This window comes from Aethalodelphis obliquidens, unplaced genomic scaffold, assembly GCF_003676395.1.
Source record: "Aethalodelphis obliquidens isolate GAN/ISIS:26980383/991018 unplaced genomic scaffold, ASM367639v1 scaffold91, whole genome shotgun sequence".
Classification (NCBI taxonomy): Eukaryota; Metazoa; Chordata; class Mammalia; order Artiodactyla; family Delphinidae; genus Aethalodelphis; species Aethalodelphis obliquidens.
This window is the reverse complement of record NW_020838035.1, coordinates 739,721-745,922: the sequence shown is the minus strand read 5'-3', so window position 1 is coordinate 745,922 and position 6,202 is coordinate 739,721.

The window sequence follows — 6,202 nt, the reverse complement described above, 5'->3', positions numbered from 1 at the left end:
CTCAAGGGAGAGATCTGGAAATCTGAGCTCCCTTCCGGGCAGGACTCCTCTTCCTGATTCTTACAGGATTTGAGTGGCGGCAGAATGAACATGCTTGGGTAGTAAAGGGTCACCTCAGCAGCCCTGCGTGGTCCACACCCTGCCCACTGCAAAGAAAGGTCTGACCCTTGACCAGCTCCTGGCAGGTCACCTAGGAACCCTTGGAACATCCTGCCTTGTTTGCCTAGAGTCTTGGGTCACATCCAGTGGTCTGTGCTCCAATGTAAGTTATGATGGGACTGTGGGTCACGCCGTATCCAGACCTCGGGAGGGGCTGAGTAACTCAGGTCAGCCGTGTGGACGCTCCGTGCTATGTGACTGACCCCAATACAAAGCCTGGACGCCACGGCTGGCTGAACTTTCCCGTTGACACATACCCCATGCCTGTCATCAGGCATCATTGCGGGGGGGAAGTAAGCCCTCTCCAGACAAGCCCACAGGGAGCCGACACTGAGATGCCTAGTCCCTCCTGGACCCTGCTCCCTGCATCTTTTGCCTTTGATGACTTCAGTCTGTATCCCTTTGCCGTGTGAAACCAGAGCTGTGTATATAACGGTCTTGCTGATTTCCGTAGGTCCTTGTAGTGAATCGTAGAACCTGAGGGTGGTCTCAGGGACCCCGGCACGCTACCTGTTTACCGTCGTACAGGCCGCTATGTCTGGTCAAGCATGACACACACAAGAGAAGGTGAATAACTAAAGGTCTGGACAAGCGACACCGTGATGTTTCTCGGGACCCCCTGGTGTTCATCTTTTTTTTTTTTAATTAATTTTTATTAGAGTATAGTTGCTTTACACTGTTGTGTTGGTTTGTACTGTACAGCAAAGTGAATCAGCTGTATGTATACATATATCCCCTCTTTTTTGGATTTCCTTCCCATGTAGGTCACCACAGAGCACCGAGTAGAGTTCTCTGCGCTATGCAGTAGGTTCTCATTAGTTATCTATTTTATACATAGTAGTGTATAGATGTCCATCCCAATCTCCCAATTCATCCCACCACCCACCTCTCCCCCTTGGTATGCATACACCTGTTCTCTACGTCTGTGTCTCTATTTCTGCTTTGCCAGTAAGTTCATCCGTATCATCTTTCTAGACTCCACGTATCTGTGTTTCTCTTTCTTAGTTCACTCTGTATGACACTCTCTCGGTCTGCTTTTCATCTTCTGTGCTCTTCCCTGGCTTTTTCAGATTCGCTCAGAGTTCCCACCAGGGGAAGGAGAGTAAAGGAGATGCTGCCTGGTCTTGGGTGTCTTGTAAGGGTCCTTCTGGGACAGGCTGGGGAGAGCATGCAGGGTGGGGCGGGGGCGTGGGCGCCAGAGTCCTCTCTAGCGACCACCAATTTCACCGGGCTTCTCACCATTAGACTGTCACTTGAGCACAATGCACTGTGTGTTCTCCTTTTCACTTTCTCTATTTGGGGCTTGGGTGTTTCGTTTTGTTTTATTCTGACACAATACATTTTACCCTTTATTAGAGGGTAAGTGTAACCTTTGTCATAAGTCACATTCTGAGAGCTGAATGTGGGCCTGGATGGGCACACTCCAGCCTTCCAGGAACTCACAAAGGAGGAGGAAAGGTTAAACTGTCCCCAACAGCTCCAGCCCTCCGGTCCAGTACTGCTCCGGGCATCAGGATGGGGTGGGTTGGAAGCACCCCAGGGCCCGGGGACAGGCCACCAGGGCTGGGGACTCAGCGGCCATCACTCGTGCCGAGGAAGCATGAGCCCTCACTCCTTCTTTGTTTCGAGAATATTTTGCGTCTTCTGGATCCCTTGCATTTCTGTGTGAATTTTAGGATCAGCTGGTCCATTTCTGCAAAAAAAGGCAACTGGGCTTTTTGAAGGGATTGCATTAAACCTGAAGACCACGTGTGCGATTTCAGAGTGTCTTAAGAAGATGAAGGCTCCTGATGGAACACAGGCTATCTTTCTATTTATTGGGGTCTTCTCGTCCCTTTCAGCAAAGCTTCGCAGGTTTCAGTGTATATAGATCTTGCGCTCTTTGGTTAAACTGATGTTATTATTTATTTATGGGTAAAATGACTCAACAGTAAACACGGATGTCCTCTGTTCTTTCGGATGCTCTTGTACACGGGCTTGTTTTCTTAATGTCATGTTTGGATGGCCCATTGCACACGGGTGTTGACGTGTGCAGCTCGTGTCCTGCAGCCAAGCTGAATCTGTTTATTGGTTCGAGGAGTTTTTAGTGGATTCCTTAAGATGGTCTATATATAATAGCCGTCTGCAAATACATAGAGTTTTACTTCTCTTTTCCGATCTGCATGTTTTGAAAAGTTTTTTTTTTATTGAAGTATAGTTGGTTTACAATGTTGTGTTAGTTTTGGGTGTACAGCAAAGTGATTCGGCTATTATATATACCTATTCTTTATCAGGTTCTTTTCCCTTACCGGTTACTACAAAATATTGAGTACAGTTCCCTGTGCCGTACAGTAGGTCCTTGTTGGTTATTGCATCTGTTAAGGCAAGTTCACGTGCCTGACGCACAGCGAGGCCAAACAAGGTCACACAAGGAGACGAGGGGCCTCGTGCCCTGAAAAGCCCCGAGCTCCCCGAAGCGTTCTGGCAAAGCACTTTTACGAGCCAGGTGAGGGAGGGGTGTCGCAGGGTATGTGATCAGCTTGTGCACAGTTGTCTGACCCGCGGATGGTGAGGCAGCAGGGTGGTGTCACAGGGGTCTACGTTATCAGTCCTTAGGCTCCAGGAGGCCTGGGCTGTGTGCGCATGCTCTCCAAGGAGTTAACATCCACCATTTCGTAGGGAGGTTTTCACATCTGCAAAAGAACTCGGGGAGGGCTTCCCTGGTGGCGCAGTGGTTGGGAGTCCGCCTGCTGATGCAGGGGACACAGGTTCGTGCCCCGGTCCGGGAAGATCCCACGTGCCGCAGAGCGGCTGGGCCCGTGAGCCATGGCCGCTGGGTACGCGCGTCTGGAGCCTGTGCTGCGCAATGGGAGAGGCCACAGCAGTGAGAGGCCCGCGTACCGCAAAAAAAAAAAAAAAATTCAAAGAAAACACCGCCCCGCAGAGCGGCTTTTCCTAAAGCACGTTTGGGGCAGCCAGTCCGGAGTCACAGCTGTAACAGAAATGATGACGCGCTGAGCGTCTACGTTGGGATGGTTTTTACTGACGTCACTCCCTGCAGCAGTTCCCCTGACACTGGTTAATCAACGGGGCCACGGCGATGACTCACGGGCCTGCAGCCAGTTCTGCCCACACCCTAGCTGTGAGACACCCACACCCACTGAAGCCCGACGCGCCCCCCATAAGAACACTGAGGTGCCAGGCGCTGGTGGGGAGCCGGTGTCCATCGCATCACTTGGCAACAGGATCCCAAGGTGTGCCTTCAACAGGGACGGATGCTGGGGGTGTACTTACCACCCAGTGTGGACGCTCCCCTTCCCCCGCCGACATTGGGGAGCTTCATGGGGCCCCCAGCTCGCAAAGCGCTTCCCGCGTCTAAAGCCCAGTTGCTGATACACAGAGCTGGAGATCACAGTCGTGACAGCAGACGGGTGAGGACCCGTCTTCCGCCTTCCTTTTCCTCGTCAAACCCGCCTTCCTGCAGGATTAAATTCTGCTTTACGCTATTTCACACCAGACCCGCCCTCGCGCCCCACGTCCCGTGGAATGTGCTCTTTACACAGGTTTGCTGACGTTCCCAATGGGGGGGGGACTTTGCTTTCCTACCCCCAGGGGACACTTGGTGATGTCTGGGGACATTTCTGGTTGTCACAGCTGGGAGAGGGGGTGTTCCTGGCACGTGGTGGGTGGAGACCAGGATGCTGCCCCACACCCCACAGGGCCCAGGATGCCCCATGTGAGAGAGTCATCCAGCCCCAGATGTCAGCAGTGCTGAGGCTGAGACACCCTGACGGAGCATTAGAGACTTCATCTATCACCTCTCGTCTCTCTATCCATCTATCCATGTATCTATATCCTCTATCATCTATCTATCTACCTACCTATGTATCTATCTCTTGCCAATCTCTCTGTGTGTCTACCTATCTATCATCTATCTCTGTGTATCTCTTAACACATACCTAATCTCCATCATCTATCCATGTTTCATCTATCATGTATATCTATCTGTCCATCCGTTTATCACCTCTCTATCTGTCTGTCTGTCTGTGGCAGTGGTTCAAAATCAGACATGACTTTGCCCCCAGGGGACACTTGGAAACAGCTGGAGACATTTTGGCTGTGACAGCTGTGGGGGAGGGCAGCTCCTGGCACCTGGTGGGTGGAGACCAGGGATGCTGCTTCACAGCCCACAGGGCCCGGGGCGCCCCGTATCAGAGCGTCACCCAGCCCCGATGTCAGTAGTGCTGAGTCTTAGAACCCTGACTTAGTGTCAGAGACTTTATCTATCATCTGTGTATCTATCTAGCCATCATTCAACGATCATCTCTATCGATCATGCATCTATCCATTTATCAGGCTGTCACGTCTCTGTCTGTCTGTGGCAGTGGTTCCAAACCAGAGATGACTTTGCCCCCAGGGGACAAATAACAATGTCCGGAGACGTTTTTGGTGTCACACTGGGGGGAGGGGTTCTCCTGGCACGTGGTGGGTGGAGACCAGGGAAGCTGCTGCACACCCCACAGAGCTCAGCACGCCCCGCATCAGAGAGTCCTCCCGCCGCAGATGTCCGTGGGGTGAGGCTGAGAAGCCCGCCCCAGGTGCTGGGTGAGTCTATCCGTTTGCCGACACCTGCCCCGCCCCCCCAGAGTCACGCTTTTCCTGCTTCCCCAGACCCTCCTCCTGGGCAGAGAAGCGGGGTGGGAAAAGCAAGTCAGCCACTCTTCCAGAGAAAAACAGACGTGAGGGCAGGAGCTGCTTAGAAGCAGGACCTCTGTGAGTGAACGTTCTGGGGAGGGTGTAGCCCGGCAAGTTGTAGCATCTCTGTTCCCAGAAATGGAAGCAGGTACTTGGAGACACATTTCCAAATAGCTTCACCTCGACCGAACTTCCAGAAGGAGTGTCTTCAGGCCACAAGAAGGCTGGGCTGGGCTGCTTTTCTTCTTTTTTTTTTTTAGGCTCCGGACGCGCAGGCTCAGCGGCCATGGCTCACGGGCCCAGCCACTCCGCGGCATGTGGGATCCTCCCGGACCGGGGCACGAACCCGCGTCCCCTGCATCGGGAGGCGGACCCTCAACCACTGCACCACCAGGGAAGCCCTGGGCTGCTCTTCTTAAATGCCTAGGTTTGTGTTGTTTAGTTTTAATTTTAGTTTTATTTATTTTATTATTGTGATGATTTTTTTTTTATTGTGATGATTTTTGACACGCGGCATGTGAGATCTTAGTTCCCTGACAAGGGATCGAACCTGTGCCCGCTGCAGTGGAAGTGCGGAGTCCTAACCACTAGACTACTGGGGAAGCCCCTATTTTATTATTTTTTAATTGAAGTATAGTTGACTACCAATATTGTATGAGTTTCAGGTGTAGAGCAAAGTCATTCGGTTATACATATGTATTTTTTTTCAGATTCATTTCCATTATAGGTTATTACAAGATGCTGAGTCTAGTTCCCTGTGCTATCCAGTAGGTCTTTGTTGGTTGTCTATTTTATATATAGTAGTGTGTATCTGCTAATCCCAAACTCCTGATTTATCCCTCCCCCACCCCCTTTCGCCTTTGGTAACCATAAGTTTGTTTTCTATGGCTAGGAGTATTTCTGTTTTGTAAATAAATTCATTTGCATCATTTTTTTAGATTTCACATATAAGTGATGTCATATGGTATTTGTCTTTCTCTGTCTGACTGACTTCACTCAGTATGATCATCTCTAGGTCCATCCATGTTGCTGCCAATGGCATTAGTTCATTCTTTTTCATGGCTGAGTAATATTCCATTGTGTACAGGTACCACATCTTCTTTATCCACTCCTCTGTCGATGGGTTGCTTCCATGTCTTGGCTACTGTAAATAGTGCTACAGTGAACATTGGGGTGTGTGTGGACCTTAAACTTTTGCAGCTGCTTTTCCTTATGCAGGTAAATCGGGCCACCCCAGGAGCAGGGAGCACCCATCACTAACCTGGCTTCAGGAATTGGCAGACAACTTTATGTGTCTCGTCATGTAAACTAGGGTTCTACCTGGAAGGTGAGACTTGATCAGAGAAGAAATAAAATGGTAGGATGAGTC